Source organism: Erinaceus europaeus, chromosome 21 (assembly GCF_950295315.1).
Source record: "Erinaceus europaeus chromosome 21, mEriEur2.1, whole genome shotgun sequence".
Lineage (NCBI taxonomy): Eukaryota > Metazoa > Chordata > Mammalia > Eulipotyphla > Erinaceidae > Erinaceus > Erinaceus europaeus.
The window spans coordinates 3,835,418-3,853,476 of record NC_080182.1 but is presented as its reverse complement, the minus strand read 5'-3'; the positions used below and the strand labels follow the sequence as shown (position 1 = coordinate 3,853,476).

At 43.0% G+C, this 18,059-nt stretch overlaps 1 protein-coding gene across 1 annotated transcript in view; it reads right to left on the bottom strand.

Annotated features, from left to right (window-relative positions):
• The window catches only part of KBTBD12 (kelch repeat and BTB domain containing 12), a 104,454-nt gene extending 87,699 nt beyond the window's left edge, over positions 1 to 16,755 (bottom strand). The window contains exon 1 of the mRNA XM_060180288.1: positions 16,534 to 16,755. The gene's annotated coding sequence lies outside the window, so the exon portion shown is untranslated. The remainder of the gene's footprint in view (positions 1 to 16,533) is intronic.
• Positions 16,756 to 18,059: the final 1,304 nt, after the last annotated feature.

Genomic DNA, 18,059 nt, shown 5'->3' with positions numbered 1-18,059 from the left:
AACCAGTGAGGACTAAACCAAATGTCCCAGAGGCAGGGGGAGCGAGGACCAAACCAATATCTGGGAGGCAGGGGGGTGGCCAGCCAACAGCAGACGTACAAACAGAACACATCACAAGCAACACAAAGTGAATGATAAAAAAAAACCCAATGTGATGATAAAAACAGAAGGCTTCACAAGCAGAACCCAGATGCATACCAACAGAAGTTACATCGCCCACAAAGTTATGTGCACCTCTAACTCTATCATGTATCATGGCTGGGGAAAAAGTCCACAAAAAAGTCTACTCAAATTGAGCTGTGGGTCAATAATTCAAGACAGTAGCTAATACAAAGATTATTTCTCCTAGGCTTTGGAAAGCACAAAGTCTGCTATCCTGAGAATCCACTATACTCGAAATAAAATACTTTCAGCGACAAAGAATGATGACTTCACCTTTTCACCTCATCTTGGACGGGACTTGAAGGAATTATGTTAAGTGAGATCAGCCATTAACAGAAGGAAGAATATGGGATGATCTCACTCATAGACAGAAGCTGAGGCATAAGAACAGAAGGGAAACATAAAGGACTGGGGGCAAAGGGGCTTCAGGTGCATGATGGTGGAGGAGGACCTGGGCTGGGGTGACAGTGTTTTGCAGAAAATTGATAGATTTCACACATCTACCAAAACTGTATTTACTATTGACTGTAGACCATTAATTCCCCCCAACTAAAGAAGAAGAAGGAGAAGAAAGAGGAGGAGGAGGAGGAGAAGGAGGAGAAGGAGGAGGAGGAGGAGAAGAAGGAGAAGAAAAAGGTGAAGAAGAAATCAAATACTTAGACTAACTCATCCTAAACTTAGCAAATGCATAAAAAAAAACCCACCTATTTCTCTTTCCTCAGCTTCTCTCTGTTCACTTTCTCACAGAGGCAGAAATGAAACAATTTCTCACCTTAAAAGGCACTCGACTAATTAAAAGTCTCCTTAAGCTAGTTGGTTCATCTTCCCTTTCCCCAGGGGACCACAAACGGGTCTTTCAAGGAAGTTAATTAGCTGATTTGATGCCTAGAGCCAGAAGCCTGAATGTGAGGCCTGGATCTCAAGTCTCTGTCATCCATGTGGGTCTTACTTGGATCTCAGTTGCACGCAGTAAGAACAAATGATGATGGTAAAAAGTCAGTGCTACGAATAAAGAAATGAGGGAGAGGAGGCAATTTTAAGAACATGAAGACAAAATTTGTTAGCTGTAGAGATTAGAAATTTTCTGCATTTCTATAGTTCTATAAAGTATGAGAAATCTCATGTGTAGTGATGAGATGTGTGTGTGTGTGTGTGTGTGTGTGAAATTAAAGTTCATTTCAGGAACCAGTGTGAGGCATAATAAGAATGCCAATCTTAGAACCCACAGGTTGAAATAGGAATAAAATCCTCTTTGGTGGATTTCCTGGCATTAATGATTTGGCTTTATTTCAATAAAGCCGTAAGATTTTCTTTGTGAGGGTCTGCAGGTCAGAGGTAAACCTTTTTTGTTTGCTTTTAACTTTTATAAGGGACCCAATTATGGGTAATTAAGAGGTCGTTATATTTCTGAACTCTCCTACAACACATTATGACTAGTCCAAATCATTATGTAGGCTTCTTTATACAAAACACATCAATCAATTTTATAGATGATAACTGTTACTTTAAGCTGAGAAGCATAAAAGCGTTCATATAAGGAAAAATGAGTCTTTCAAAGTTCTACTATGCCATCTGTACTGATATACAGTAGTTCCTCTAAGAAAACTAATATTTACAATGTTAGAAGGCTCATCTTCCCTTTCCCTCGGGGACCGCAAACGGGTGTTTGAAGGAAGTTAATTAGCTGATTTGATGCCTAGAGTCAGAAGCCTTAATTAATGTGAGGACTGGATCTCAAGTCTCTATCATCCTTCTGGATCCTACTTGGCTCTAAGTTGCACGCAGTAAGAACAAATGAAGTTTCCAGACTAGATCTAAAACAGGTAGTTCTGACTCAAGTTCTAGAAAAAATTGATCTTGATAATACTAGGACAAAGCTAACAGACTGTAATCACTACTCTAGATTTTGTATTTCCCCCCCCAAAACATTTTATTGGGGACATAATGTTTATTTATTTATTTATTATTATTATTCTGTCTCCAGGGTTATTGCTGGGGCTCAGTGTCTGCACTATAAATCCACTGCTTCTGGAAGCCATGTTTCCCCTTTTGTTGCCCTTGTTGTTTATCATTGTTGTTGTCATTATTGTTGTTATTGCTGTCATTGTTGCTGGATAGGACAGAAAGAAATAAAGAGAGGAGGGAAAGACAGGGGGAGAGAAAGACAGACACCTGCAGACCTGTTTTACTTCTTATGAAGCGACCCCCCCTGCAGGTGGGGAGCAGGGGCTCGAATTGGGATTGTCCTTGTGCTCAGTGCCGTGTGCACTTAACCCACTGAGCTATTGCCTGCCTGGCCGTGGGGGCATAATGTTTTACAGGACAGTTGTTGATACAAGATTACACCCATGACAGGTGCCTGCATGCCACTCCATCACCAACCCAAGTCTCTTTTCACCACTGTGTCCAGGGTACTCTACATACCACCCCTTTTCCTCCCCTAGTCCAAAGTCCTTTGATTTACTGCAGTCGGCCACACCCAATTCCAGCTTCACCTTTGCTTTGTCTCTTAGGTGCCACCTATAAATGAGATCACCCAGTATTCATCCTTCTCATTCTGGCTTATCTCACTCATCATGATTTCTTCAAGTTCCACCAAGATATGGAAAAGGAGATGATTCCATCATTTCTTATAGCTGAATAGTGTGCATATATCCACAACTTTCTTTTTTCTTTCTGTTTTAAAAATTTCTCTATTGGGGAGTTAATGCTTTACATTCGACAGTAAATACAATAGTTTGTACATGCATAACATTTCCCAGTTTTCCATATAACAATACAACCCCCACTAGGTCCTCTGTCATCCATTTTTATCCACAACTTTCTTAACCACTCATTCATCATTGGACATCTGGCCTGTTAACAGGCTTGAGCTATTACAAACTGTGCTGCTATGAAGATAAGGTACATAGATCGTTTTGGCTGAGTGTTTTTTTTTTTTAATTTTTAAAAAATATTTATTTATTCCCCTTTGTTGTCCTTGTTTCTTTCTTTCTTTTTTTTTAAATTGTACTTATTGCTATTCTTGTTGTTGGATAGGACAGAGAGAAATGGAGAGAGGAGGGGAAGACAGAGAGGGAGAGAAAGACAGACACCTGCAGACCTGCTTCACTGCCTGTGAAGCGACTCCCCTGCAGGTGGGGAGTCGGGGGCTCGAACTGGGATCCTTCTTCCGGTCCTTGTGCTTTGCGCCACGTGCAGTTAACCTGCTGCGCTACCGCCTGACTCCCTTGGCTGAGTGATTTTTTAATCTCTCTCTCTCTCTTTTTAAGATTTTATTTATTTATTAATGAGGAAGATAGGAGGAGAAAGAACCAGGCATCACTCTGGTGCATGTGCTGCCCAGGACTGAACTCAGGACCTTCTGCTTGAGAGTGCAATGCCTTAGCCACTGCAACATCTCCCAGGACCCCCCCCCCTCAGTGATTTTATATTGATTTACAAAATTACAAGATAACGGGGAACAACTCTGAACCACCAGAGTACTGGATCCCCAGTCCCTTCATTGTAAGCTGCATCAGTTCTCCCTAGGGTGCAGCTATTATTTCTATCTTTCTATATTTGTATGTATTTGCCCTTTTAAAAAATTTTTTTACCTCCAGAGCTATCATTGGAGCTCGGTGCCTGGACTATGAACCTAATTCTCCTGGAGGCTATTTTTCCCCTTTTGTTGTTTATCCTTGTTATTGTTTTAACTGTTGTTGTATAGGACAGAGAGAAATGGAGAGAGGAGGGGGAGAGAAAGACAGACACCTGCAGACCTGCTTCACCGCCTGTGAAGCGACCCCCTGCAGGTGGGATTTGCCCACCTTTTTTAAAGGTCCTATCGTGTCTTCTTTCCCAAGCCACTCATACACCTACTACTACATCCAAATGTCCTTCTCCTCTCTCTCCTCTCTCTCCAGTCCCTGATGGAGTGGGAGTTCAGAGCCCTCTCATCATCATCCCCCTATCGTTTCTCCCCATTATGGATCATAATTATTTTTGGCGTGAAGAAGGTGGAAGGTCTGGCTTCTGTAATTGCTTCTCTGCTGGACATGGGCATTGGCAGGTCAGTCCATATCACCAGCCTGTTTCTGTCTTTGCCTAGTGGGACAGGGCTCTAGAGAGGTGAGGTTCCAAGACACATTGGTGAGGTCATCTGTCCGGGGAATCAAGATAGCCTCTGCAACTTGGTTGTTGAAAGGTGGCAAGATATCAAGTGGGACAAAATGATTAATGACTATGAAACAAAAAGTAGGAGTAGAGCAGGTGAGAATAAGAGTCTTAGGGTGGAAAGCAGCTAGGAAGTCCATTTTAGGCATGTTCCTAGGGGCCCAGGACTATTATAGAGTTTTTTTTTGTTTGTTTTGTTTTTTCTGCTTGAGTTTGATAGCTAACATGGACTTGGATAAAAATACTGTCAGAGAAGATTTTGTCAGAGTAGAGAAAAGGACTAGAAAGTTGGATTAGGGCAGAGAATAGCTCCCATTCTTAAAAAAAAAAAAATCCATCCACCCAACCCAGGGCCCATATATATTTAACACAGAGCATGTATAATCTCTGAGTCCCTATTGGTCTGAGCTCACAGTTCATGGCCACATCTGGGAATACTGCAGGCTGCACTCATTTCAGGACCAGTCTTCCTCAAGTGGCAGGGCAGGAGACCCAGCCTCCCTTCGGAGAGTGGGGTAGTCTTTACCTTTGCTGCTGTATGGTGAGGGCAAAGTCCAGGGAAGGCCCACAATAGGGCTTATGATGACGTCCCTGTTGGAAGTGACCATTGATGGTGGAGAGAGGGATCCACAGAGGTCTAGGCCCATCATATATGTGTAGGAATTCAAGGGTTCCCTAACCAGGGCCTTAGATGATGGGGTGGTGTGATATACTGACCAAAAAGGCCATTGTTAAGTGAGCCAGTCTCTTGCCCTTATATTTGAATATATCTTTGTGAGAGGCACTGCTGAATCATGGGGTGGACCCATTTTTAATGTTCTAAGGAAACTCCAGACTTTTTCATGGGGTTGAACCAATTTACGTTCCCATGAAGAATGCAGAAGTGTCCTCTTTGGGACAGTATGGTGTGGAACTATACCCTATAATTTTACAATCCTGTAGCCACTGTTAATCATAAATAGAAAAGACAAGAAAGAAGCGCCCTTCTTTCCCCACATCCTTGCCAGCACTTGTTTCTGTCTGAATAGTCAAAGGAACTATCACCAAACCAGAAAGACATCCAACTGAATTTCTCTAAGATCTGTTTACACCATATTGGATGGAGGGGCTGACAACCAAAATCCAAAAAAAAAAAAAAAAAAAATCCCAAACTCAGCAAAACCAATCAAACAACCTCTCATTTAAAAATGGACAGAGGGCATGAGGAGAATTTTTATTACAGAAGAGGTCTACGGTCCCGGCAGTGGCACACTAGGTTAATCGCATGTAGTACAAAGCGCAAAGACCTGCTCAAGGATCCCGGTTCGAGCCCCTGGTTCTCTACCTGCAGCGGGGTTGCTTCACCAGTGGTGAAGCAGGCTGCAGGTGTCTATCTCTCTATTTCCCTCTCTGTCTTCCCCTCCCCTCTCAATTTCTTTCTGTCCTATCCAAAAAAAAGGAAAAAAATGGCCACAGCAGCAGTGGATTTGTAGCAGGCACCACGCCCCAGCAATTACCCTCGAGGCAAAAAACGAAAAAGAAAAAAAAACAAGAAGAAGAAGAAGAAGAAGAAGAAGGAGAAGAAGAAGAGATCCAGATGACCAAAAGACAGAAAAATATGCTCAAAGTCATGGACTCTTAGAGAAATGCAAATAAAGACAATGATGAGGTATACTTAACACCTGTGAGAACATCATACTTAATTTAAAAAGGATGTTGTATCCTTATGGCAGTAGCCAAATGACTTAGAAAAAACTTTTGGGCACAGGGCTCATCTAACGGAAACACAAGTGGCGTTAATCTAAAAGACAGACAGGAAATGGAATGACTAGTATAGTATGAGGTTTTTTTTTTTTTTTTTTTTTTTGGTAAACACATTATAGGCAACTTAATATTTACTACCAGACTTATCTCTTGGCTTCAACACCTACATAATGACTTCAAGGTCTTTCCTTCCTTCTCATTCCTTCTTTTCTCTAAAATCCAGATCTTTGTCTCACTTTGGTTGGAACCTGAAGAAGTGTTGGGTGGAATGAGTCAGGAAGAGGAGGAGGAATGCTGGTTGACTGCATTCATAGCTGAAACTTGAACACAGTCAGAAAGGGAGAGCACGGGGTGAAACTTGGACTGGAGGTGGGGTACTTCACCAAAGCAAGGAACTCTGGGAAAGGATCGGAAGAGAGTTTGAAGGGGGAGTTGAAGGTGAGAGTATTTTGCAGACACCCATGGTGTAGAGCTGGGTAATGGAGCTATATACAAGTACTCTTCTAATAAAATGGGATAAAGATAGTCTAAATTGTAATTATTATTATTTACACTTCAGTTCTTCCTAGCGTAAATGGTATATTAAAAAGTGCTGAGAAATATCCTATGGTCTTGTCAATGTTTACATCTTATAAATAAATTTTTAAAAATGCTGAGAAACAGCTGCCTGTTTAATTGGAATACTTTATATAAAATTTCACTTCTGCCAAATTCTTATATTTTCTATTATTATGCTGTTAAGTGACAGAACTAAAAAAGAAAAGTCTACTTCTTTTCTTCTCGATAGAAGGCAATTATCATAAGTCATTCTCTGTGTTTACCTCTTCTCATTAAATGATAATAACATTTTGCTCAGGTGCAGGAGCTGAGGCTGAAATTTGGTTTCATCTGACTCCGAAGCCTCTATTCTTTTTTTTTTTATAGATTTTTTTAAAAAATATTTTTATTTATTTATTCCCTTTTGTTGCCCTTGTTGTTTTATTGTTGTAGTTATTATTATTATTGTTGTTGGATAGGACAGAGAGAAATGGAGAGAGGAGGGGAAGACAGAGAGGGGGAGAGAAAGACAGACACCTGCAGACCTGCTTCACCGCCTGTGAAGCGACTCCCCTGCAGGTGGGGAGCCAGGGGCTCGAACCGGGATCCTTATGCTGGTCCTTGTGCTTTGCGCCACCTACGCCGAAGCCTCTATTCTTTTTTTTTTTCCCCTCCAGGGTTATTGCTGGGCTCGGTGCCTGCACCATGAATCCACCGCTCCTGGAGGCCACTTTTCCCCTTTTGTTGCCCTAGTTGTTGCAGCCTCGTTGCGGTTATTATTGCCATTGTTGACGTTGCTTTGTTGTTGGATAGGACAGAGAGAAATGGAGAGAGGAGGGGAAGACAGAGAGAGAGGGGAGAGAAAGATAGACACCTGCAGACCTGCTTCACCGCCCGTGAAGCGACTCCCCTGCAGGTGGGGAGCCGGGGGCTCGAACCGGGATCCTTACGCCGGTCCCTGCGCTTTGCTCCACGTGCGCTTAACCCGCTGCGCCACCGCCCGACTCCCTGAAGCCTCTATTCTTAAGGCACTATAAACTAGGGCCAGAGAACAAATATCTTAGACTTTGTAGGCCATCTGGTGTCTGTCACAACAACTAGATTCAATTCTACCATTGTAGCATGAAAGCAGCTATAGCCAATAAGTAAACCAATGAATGTGCCTATATTCCTATAAATGTCTTATGGCTATTGAAACTGGAACTTCATATATCTTTGTGTGTCATACATTTTTTCTTTTCTTTAAAAATTTATTTTATTATCTTTATTCATTAGATACAGACAGCCAGAAATAGAGAGGGAAGGGGGTGATAGAGAGGGAGAGAGACGGAGAGACACCTGCAGCCCTGCTTCCCTATCCGCAAAGCTTTCCCCCTGCAGGTGGTGACCGGGGGCTCGAACCCAGGTCCTGGAGCACTGTAATATATACTAGGGGCACAACTGCTCAGCTAAACTTTTTTTTTCTTTTAAGAAGCCATTTTCAATTGTAAAATTAACTTTTAGCTCATCCAAAATAAAAAAAGCAGGTCACTGACTCCTGGTCTTGTTTTAGAAATAAGTTCATTTTCCAGATTATGAGTAGGACATTCTAGTGTACGGATACTTTAAGCTCTTTTTCTCCACTTATACCCCTGCAGGTTTAAGTTTTAAGAAGGGAAACAGTTACAGTCTTGTTTTTATATGATCATCTGGTTGGCCCCAGGGTTCCTAATTTTTTAATTAAAATTATTTTTAAAATGTTTTATTTAGTTGCACTTTCTCAGCTACAGACATTGACTTCAACAACAACAAAAATACTTTAAAAGCAGAAAGAACTTTCAAGCATTCTGAAAGAAACAATTATGATTTATTTTTCATATCCATATATATGTAAGGCTTTTAATTCTTTCCAGTTGGCTTTTATGCAACTTCTGGAAGCTACTCGAATTGCTGTGAAGTCAGACCAAATGAAGTTACTGACAGAAATTCTGAAACATACCTAGTCAGTTAAACTAGACACTGTGCTTCAAAGAACATTCTCAGCACTGTTTCTTTCACATAAAAAGCACCCCGGATATAATGGCATTGCAGATGGAGGCTTTGGGATAACAGAGCCCTGGGTTTGGGGGCTGGGTGGTGGTGCACCCAGTGGAGCATACATGTCACCATGTTTGAGGATCTTGGGTTCAAGGCCCTCTTCCTATCTGCAGGCAGGAGGTGCGGGGAGCATTACAACTGGTGAAGCAGACTATTTCTCTCTGTCTCCCATCCTTTATTAAATGACAAAGAAAAAGAAAGGAGGAGAGAGAGAGAGAGGAAAGGAAAGAAAAAGTTCACCAGAAACAATGGAGTTATGCTACCACCGAGCCCCAGAGATGACCCTGGTGGAAACAGAATGAACTAACCAACCAAACAAACAATAAAAATAAACTCTGGGTTTGAATCCTAGTTTAGCTGTTTAACTCATGAATCTTGGTTACTTCATCTGTGAGGTGGAAATAAATACAGACAAATGAAGTAAGTTAGATTAGCCTTGGCTTTCAACCATTCAGTAAACACATAGTGTGGCTCAGAGGTTAGGAAGTTAGTCTTGGCTGAGTCTTTTCAATACATAGGCCGAGTCTTTGATATGTTGACTGTCTTAAAAGCTTAGACCAGGGAGAACAGAAGCAACCGGTGGCACCGCTATATGCAAATAATGCCAAAGGACATAAATTATGGTGATGTTGTGTATGATACAGCAAATCCTAACAAAGGGATATTTCAAAGTTAACCCAACTGTGATTATAGTAATAACTATCTATTGTCATCCTAAACCCTAAGACAGCAGGATCCTCCCTCTTCCTCTTTAGAGCCTATATTTCCCCCAGTCCTGGAACCTCTAAGGTGGGGCGCACTTTCCTGCATGCTTCTCTCAATTCATACCAAATGACATCCCATCCGCCAGTCAACGCAAAGAGCACCACCTCAGCATGCTTCACTTAGACTGTGTCCAGAGAGGTCAGGCATGGAATGTCAACCCTTCACCCTCATTACTCGAGTGAGACCTTCCTTTCCTTTCATGGTAATGTATATATATTTATTTCCTTTTTGTTGCCCTTGTTTTATTGTTGTAGTTCTTGTTGTTGTTACTGATGTCATTGTTGGATAGGACAGAGAGAAATGGAGAGAGGAGGGGAAGACAGAGAAGAGGAGAGAAAGACAGACACCTGCAGACCTGCTTCACCGCCTGTGAAGCGACTCCCCTGCAGGTGGGGAGCCAGGGGCTCAAACCAGGATCCTTCCGCCGGTCCTTGCGCTTTGCACCTGCTGCACTACCGCCCTTCTCCCCCTTTCCTGGTATCCTTAAATTCCATTCTAGGAGGTTCACTTCCTAACAAAATCCCAAAACCTAGATATAGACCAGGTCCTGTAAGATAGAGCATATATTCACATGTATCCATAAATTAGGGCAAAATATATACCTGAAAGCAGAAATACACAACAGTCTGTAGTGTGTCAGTATCAAGTTCATAATGAAATAGTGTCTACTTAGACTTAGATACCCTCCTCACCTACTTCCTATTACAGTTCTCTCACTCACTCCAAGGCTAATCTCATCAAAGCAAGGACTGCAAAAGCTGAGTAAGGGCAGACTTTAACAATGACTCTTTAGTCACTATCAGGCTACCCCATTAGCTGGGGCCCTAATCAGGGAGTCCTGAGAGTCCCAAACAGACATGATGGGCCTAGAACTCAAATGAATCCCTCTCTCCATTGTTACCAGTCATTCCTATCAGGAATTTGGGCCCTCATAGGACCTTGCCCTCAACTTGGATCAACAAAGGTAGAGAATGTTCCATCCTCCGAAGGGAGGCTGGACAATATACTTTATGCTACATCTGAGGAAGATGGGTCCTGATATTGGGGCAGCTTGGAATGTTCTCACTGATGACCACAGAATGTGAGCTCAGATCTACAGAATTGCAGAGGTCACATAGGCTCCTAAGCTGAATATGGGCCCCAGATCCCATCAAATCTATGGGGTTTATAGTCAACACTATTTATACACCTTTCCCACATTAGGGAGCTTCTCTCTTCCCTGATCCAGCTTTCTGGTCCTTCTGCCAGCCATGACATCACCTCTCCAGGCAATAATTAGGATCCACCTGCATATCAGATTTCAGGCTCATGCAAAACAACAACAAAAGTAAAACAAACAATCACTAGTATAGCCACAGGCCCTTTGGAATATAACTAAAATAGGCCTACTAGCTATCTACAAAATGGAGGACCCCCCAACTCTTCATCTGCACTATTCCAGCCTTTAGGTCCACGACTGGTCAACAATTTGTTTGGCTTTGTATGTTAACTCTCTTTTCAACCGGGTTCCATATGCCAGCATGATGCCAATCAGACTTCCCTGGACAGACAATCCCACCAATGTGTCCTGGAGCTCCGATTCCCCAGAGCCCTGCCCCACTAGGGAAAGAGAAAGACAGGCTGGGAGTATAGATAGACCTGTCTATGCCCATGTTCAGTGGGGAAGCAATTACAGAAGCCAGACCTCCCACCTTCTGCATCCCACAATGACCCTGGGTCCATACTCCTAGAAGGTTAAAGAACAGGAAAGCTATCAGGGGAGGGGATGGGATACGGAGATCTGGTGGTGGGAATTGTGTGGAATTGTACCCCTCTTATCCTATGGTTTAGTCAATGTTTCTTTTTTATAAAAACAAAAAGTTAGTCTTGGGAGTCTGGCGGCAGCACAGCAAGTTAAACGCACGTGGCTCCAGGTGCAAGTACTAGCGTATGGATCCTAGTTGGAGCCCCCGGCTCCACCTGCAGGGGAGTCGCTTTACAGGCGGTGAAGCAGGTCTGCAGGTGTCTGTCTTTCTCTCCCTCTCTCTGTCTTCCCCTCCTCTCTCCATTTCTCTCTGTCCTATTCAACAATGACGACATCAATAACAATAATAATAAGTACAACAATAAAACAACAAGGGCAACAAAAGGGAATAAATAAATATTTAAAAAGAAAGAAAGGAAGAAAGGAAGAAAGTCTTGGGGGCTGGGTGGTAGCGCAGCGGGTTAAGCGCACATGATACAAAGCTCTAGGACTGGCCTAAGCATTCCAGTTTGAGCCCCTGGCTCCCTACCTCCAGGGGGGTCGCTTCACAGCCCGTAAAGCAGGTCTGTAGGAGATTATCTTTCTCTCCCCCTTTCTGTCTTCCTTTCCTCTCTCGATTTCTCTCTGTCCTATCCAATAATAATGACATCAATAACAACAATAACAACAATGATAAACAACAAGGGCAACAAAAGGGAAAAAATAGCCTCCAGGGGCAGTGGATTGAGGTGCAGGCACCGAGCCCCAGCAATAACCCTGGAGGCAAAAAAGAAAAAAAAAAGTTAGTCTTTGGATGATCAGGCAGTGGTGCGTCTAACTGGTACAGCACACATTACAGTGCACAAGGACCAGGGTTCAAGCCCCTGGTCCTACCAGCATGGGGGAAACTCAGGAGCGGCGAAGCAGTGCCGCATATGCCTTTCTGTCTCTATCCCTAGCTCCCCTTTCCTCTCAGTTTCTCTCTGCTCCTAGCCAAAATAAATAAATAAATAAACAAACAAATAAATAAGTAAAATTTAATAAAAAAAAGGCTTTGGTTTGGCTTAGCAAAACCTGGGTTTGGAGCCTTACTTTACTATGTAATAACATGATTTAAGCTTCTTACCCTTTCTGAGTTTTGTACCTGGGATTAGTTTGAAGAATCGTGTAAGAGTAGATGGGAGAATTAAATAAGGTCAGACATGCACAGTATGTAATTTGCTTGGTAAATTGTACTTAGTAGGGAGCAAGTACACCTGTAAAAATAATTTTTCATATAATAACCATGCTACAAGGTGACAAGGGTTTAAGTTGCCTGTGGGTACAGACACAACTCATAAATAAGAGAGCTGACAGCAACTTTCTCTAGTATAATGAGGGCACAGGCAACAGGCTCATTTTATCAGCAAAACAAAATTGTATAGATGTTCTCAATGAAATCAATGGGAAGTTATTCTCTGCTTCAATTTATAGAAGGCTTAACTGGTGCATTCATATTAACAGTACCAATTATAATAGAAAAAATGAGTACAAAGATAAATATAAATCTGAAGAAGAAAGCCTAATGACTTTGCCAATCCAAAATGCATTTATACCCATTACATTTAGTTTTGAGAAATGGGCTGTTATAACTGTGAAATAAAAATGTTAATTTGCTTAAACTGCCAATATTTGACTTCTATAATGTTTAGTTTATAATCTTTAAAGTTGTTCCTTTTTTTCTAAAAAGTGAGTGGTAAATGTCATGCCTTCACTCTCTGACAATTATCCCTGTTTTGAAATCACAACTATTACACTTTAAATTGACAGCATCATTGTCTGAAACAGCAAAAACTTGGAAATCCACTTATAAAAGAAGAGAGAGACCAAAGCACATTCACTTCATATAACATGAAGAAATGGACCAGAGCTGCATTTGTCAGCACGGCTGAATTTCACAGACATAATCACACGTGAAGATGACTGTAGGAAAATTTATCACCCATACATGGCAGGCAGCATGCTTTAGATAGTCAAAACAATATATATTTTTCACAGAGGACATGTAAATTATATTTTCTGACAAAGTAAAATAGAAACAATTGGTGGATTTGGTAAAAGGTATATGGGAGCATTTAAAAATACTGTTCTTAGAACTTTTCTGTAAGTTTGAAATTATGTCAAAATTAAACATGAGAAATGATATATCCTCTAAAGATACATACAGCTAGAATGGAGTATAAAGAACAGAAGGGTAATTATCAAGACTAAATTTAGGGTGGTGATTGCTTTTGGAGGTGTGGAGGAAGGTGGATGTAATTGGAGAAGGGTGACAAGCTTTTCAACTATATAATTAGTGTTTAATTCATCAGCTGTATGGCGGGTATTAAATATATGTTTCATTATTCTTGATGCCTTTTCATGATTTAAATATGCAAAAGAGATCAAGATTAAGATCAGAAACTCCAAAGGCAGTATATATTCATGTGTATATGTATGTTTTTAGAGAGAAAGAAAGATACACAGACACAGTATGATTTCTTTAACCTGTCAAAGAGTAGGCAGGTCAGCTTATGAGTGCTTAGAAAATATGTATACTTATGATTTATTTATTAAGTCTGAGTGAGAACAGCTTTAAAAGCCTGTGGTTGTCACTTTTCCTCCTCCTCAATTTCTTTGGCATCAATCTATATGAAGGGGAAGGACAGACTAATTCCTTCTAATTCTTACTTTGGTGGGAAGAGAAGTTACTTGGTTCCTGAATTCACGTGTATTATTATTATTTTTTTTTTCTTAGAAAAGTTCAGCATGGTGAATAGGTTGTAAATCATATGAAACAGTAAGACATTAAAACCTTATGTTTTATCTATGAAAAAAAAAAAAAAGGAATGCCTGAGAAGTGACTTGGACAGAGTCCTAAATTCAAATTTGCCTTAAACTTCTATAGACTTTGGTTGGTAAGTTAGGGAGGGTCAATACTGTAACAAGAAAATGCTGTCCCAGTTTCAAGTTAGTCACTAACTTTGGTGACTAATATCCCTAATATCACAGTCCCACATTATTCTTCCTTCCTTTTTTTTTTTTTTTTTAAATCCTGAGCCTATTTTCACTTATACTACTCTTCTTTCAAGCATTACAACATCTTTCACAATCTGGCACATCTCCATTTTTTTTTCTGTTTCATCTCCTGACCTTCCTTCCTTGTATTTTTCATCCTTTTAGTAGTATTTAATCACTAACAATTCTAATGCATACATATGATTACACATCTTGTTTTCCATGTCTGGAATATGCTTCTCTCCCTCCCATCTAAAAGGTGTAATTGCCTCTTCAAAGTTCAGCTCAGATATCACCTCTTCAGCAAGTCCTTCCTGCCCTTTCTTGCTTGTACCTTAAGCTTAGTCTTTATTGCACTTTTACTGTAATTCACGTATATACATGGTTAACTCTCCTTTCCCTGATAAGCACATTTGAGATAGGGGAATTCAAGTTTCAGTCATTTCTGAATTCTACCATCTGTCTGTGAGAATTCCTAGCACATAGGAATCATTTCATATGAGTTTGCAATTAAATGAATGCTTTGCTTAGTCCCAGCTTACAAATTTGTGATAATCTTTTGTTTTCTTTTATACATGACAATGAAACCACTATCTTGAGGTTTTCTTTTTCTTTTTCTCTTTCTTCCTTATTTTTCGAGCACTATTCACAGCTCTGGTTTATGGTGGTGTGGGAACTGAACTTAGGACCTTTGGTGCCCCAGGCATGAAAATCTTTTTTGCATAACCACTATGCTAATTCCCCAGCCTAAGATCTTTCTTTAATGTTATTTATTTATTTATTTATTTACTATTGGATAGAGACAGCCATTGAGAGGAGAGGAGGAGGTAGAGAGGGAGAGAGACAGAGAGAAATCTGCAGCCCAGCTTTACCACCTGTGAAGCTTTCCTCCTGCAGGTGGGGACCAGGTGGGGGCTTGAATCTGGGTCCTTGCACACTGTAATGTGTGCACTTAACCAGGCCTGGCCTCCAGTTTTTTTCTATATATAAAGGCCTTGCTTATTGCTTCCAATTGCTGTCCTTTTGTCCAAGTCAGTAAATCATTCAGAATCATTCATTTGTGATACCCCCTTCTCACTGCTTCCCTCAAGATTAATTTCTAGTCATCATGTGCTCTCAGGAATTTAGCCCCCCATTCTTAGAGAGCTGAAGCCAAAAATTACAAATTGGCAACTCAAAGGCATTTTGTGTGTGTGTGTGTGTGCGCGCGCACACACACAGAAAAACTGTTGTCAACATGCCAAGCTGAAATATTCTAGCAGCTGGTAAAAAACAAAAACCCATTAGATATGGCAACGGTGGGTCCTTAGTCACCACGGCGGCAACAGGTCCAGGCCCTGAGTAGACATGTGCCACCTTTCAGAGGGAGCAGCTACCCTGGGGTTCCCAGGTCCCTATCCCCCCCTCCCCCCCAATTGAGCCCCGAGTCTCAGTCAGCATCTATAACCCTTATGCAGTGGCCTTGCCCAGCCCTGCCCTAGAATCAATATACAGTCGGTTAAGCTTACAACACCGAGTTTTGACCACTGGGCTCCCTATACCTTATCTTGTTGTAGCATCACACCTTGCCAATGGCACTAACCTAAATGCACTTATCTTGTAGCATCACACCTTGCCAATGGCTCAGGACACGCCTGCACTAACCTAAATGCACTGGGTCTCCCACAGGGCCAGGAAATCAGTGAATTCACTTAACAGCATTAATTCCCCCCCTGCACGAGGCCTTTCTTTCCAGGAGTGCACAATGCTTTTGCACTCACCCTAGGCTTATACTTCTCAAGTAGCTTTCAAAACGCATGACAGTTCATTAGTTCCTCTTAAGAAGCAGGTAGGGGAAAATGCAAGGCAATTAGAACCTTCGTTTGCAAGTCCAGAGAGTGGCCTGTGGGCACACCCTGTTTCCTGAAGCTTAATTTCAAGCGTCAGGCAGCAATGGAGGCTCTGGGAAGGCACCCGGGCACAGAACGACAAGGGCCCCTCCGTCCCTTTCTTTATGGGGCCCCCCCGTCTAGAGCCGAAAGCGAGTGCTGAGGCAGTCAGGCAAGCTGGAGAATTTTACCATGAAGCCTGGTCAACCAGACCCCATGACAGGAGGAGGAAGGGACCCCCCAGCCCCACCCCAGGCCGGGCAGAGGTGACCCAGACCGCGGCTCCGGGCAGCTGCTCCCAGAAGCCGGAGCTGACCCTATGGCAACCTCCGCGAACACAGAGGAGCTCCCAGATCAGGGCCCCTGCAGGCTGCCTGCCCATGCATGCCATGCATGCCACCCTTCTCCAGCACCCACAAGCAGACTCCGGGCGGCGGGGGCTTCCGTTTTCCTTGCCCCGTTACTTACAGAGCAGCTGTCCGGCTGGAGGCTGCCCGCGATGGCATGGCGTCGTGGGGAGGGTGCAGGGCCAGGCTGGGTGGCGCGCCAGAGGGCTAAACTGTCCCACACAACCCAATATGGGTCTGTGCCGGCTGAAGGATATAAATAGCTGCGCCCAAGCCTGAGCTTGAGGCGGGAGCTGCAGGCGGCCGGCTGACCTGACAGGTGCCGGGGCGGCCCGGACCGCAGTGCGCCTGCGCGGTCCTTCCCCGGGCCGCAGTGCGCCTGCGCGGTCCTTCCCCGGGCCGCACTGCGCCTGCGCGGTCCTTCCCCGGGGCCGCAGTGCGCCTGCGCGGCCTTGCAGGACCCACGTGCTGTGGGCGTGATGGCGGCGCCCGGGAGCTGGCGAGGTCGCGCTTCAGCCCGGAGTCCGGTGTGCAGGAGCTGCCTCAGGTACCACTTGTCTCTCTCTCTCTTTTAAATTTATTTTGGGGGAGGAATCCGCATCCCTTTTCTCCAAAGTGGCCGGGGCGGTTTACTTTCCCGCCTCTGTCCCCACCTCGCCCCGCCACTCAGGCCTGCTTCCCCGGCGGCCATTGTCACGGGCAGGACGGAGGCGTCAGCGGTGGGGGTGGATCCTGCGTTCCGCTGCGAGGATGAACATCTCTTTGTGTCGAGTGGACCATCTGCGTGTCTCCCCTGCGGAAGTGTCGACTCAGGTCTTCTGCCCAGGAAGAGAGACAGACAGACAGACAGACAGACAGACACCAGCTTGAGGGCAGGGCAGATAGAAAGGTTATGCAAACAGTGCGGTGCCCGAGGCTCCCAGCCCCACATTAATCCCTTGCACCACCGTAAACCACAGCTCAACAGTGCTTTGGTAAGAAAAACAAAACAAAACAGAAAAAGCGCTAGGTGTGTTTTTGCTTGGCTGTTGACATCGTCATCTTGTGTTGCACTGTGTTGTTTTTTAAATATAGTTTGGATGGGCTAACTCACTCCTCGTGGGATGTAGGATTTGTGAATACCGTTCACATTCGGTGTGTCGCCTTTTTGTTGATAGTGTTTTGTCTTTGTTTTTGTTGTGGAGAAGCTTTTTAATTCGATGTCGTCTTGCTCGCTTTATTTTTGCTTTGCTCATAGAGAGACTATGAAAATAAACAAAACAGAAACTGAGCTCTGATGTCCAGAAATGAGGCTGGTGCCTATCCAAGGGATATGAGTTTGGGGTTTGGATGAAATGAGTAAAGGGGACCAGGAAGTCCAGTGGCAATGGTTAGTGTGGTTGGAAACTAGAATTTTGGTAATAATTATAAAGTAGTGTTTACAGAAGTTGAACTACAGTGCTGTACAGTTGAAATTCATATAATGGTATAAACCAATGCTCCCTTTATAGATTTTTTTTTAACAGAATCTGGCAATTGGATTGAAAAAATAAATAAATAAATCCGGGCCGGGTGGCGGTACACCTGATTGAGTGCACACGTTACAATGTGCAGGGACCCTGGCTTGAGCCCTTGATCCCCACTTGTAAGGGGAAAGCTTTGTGGGTG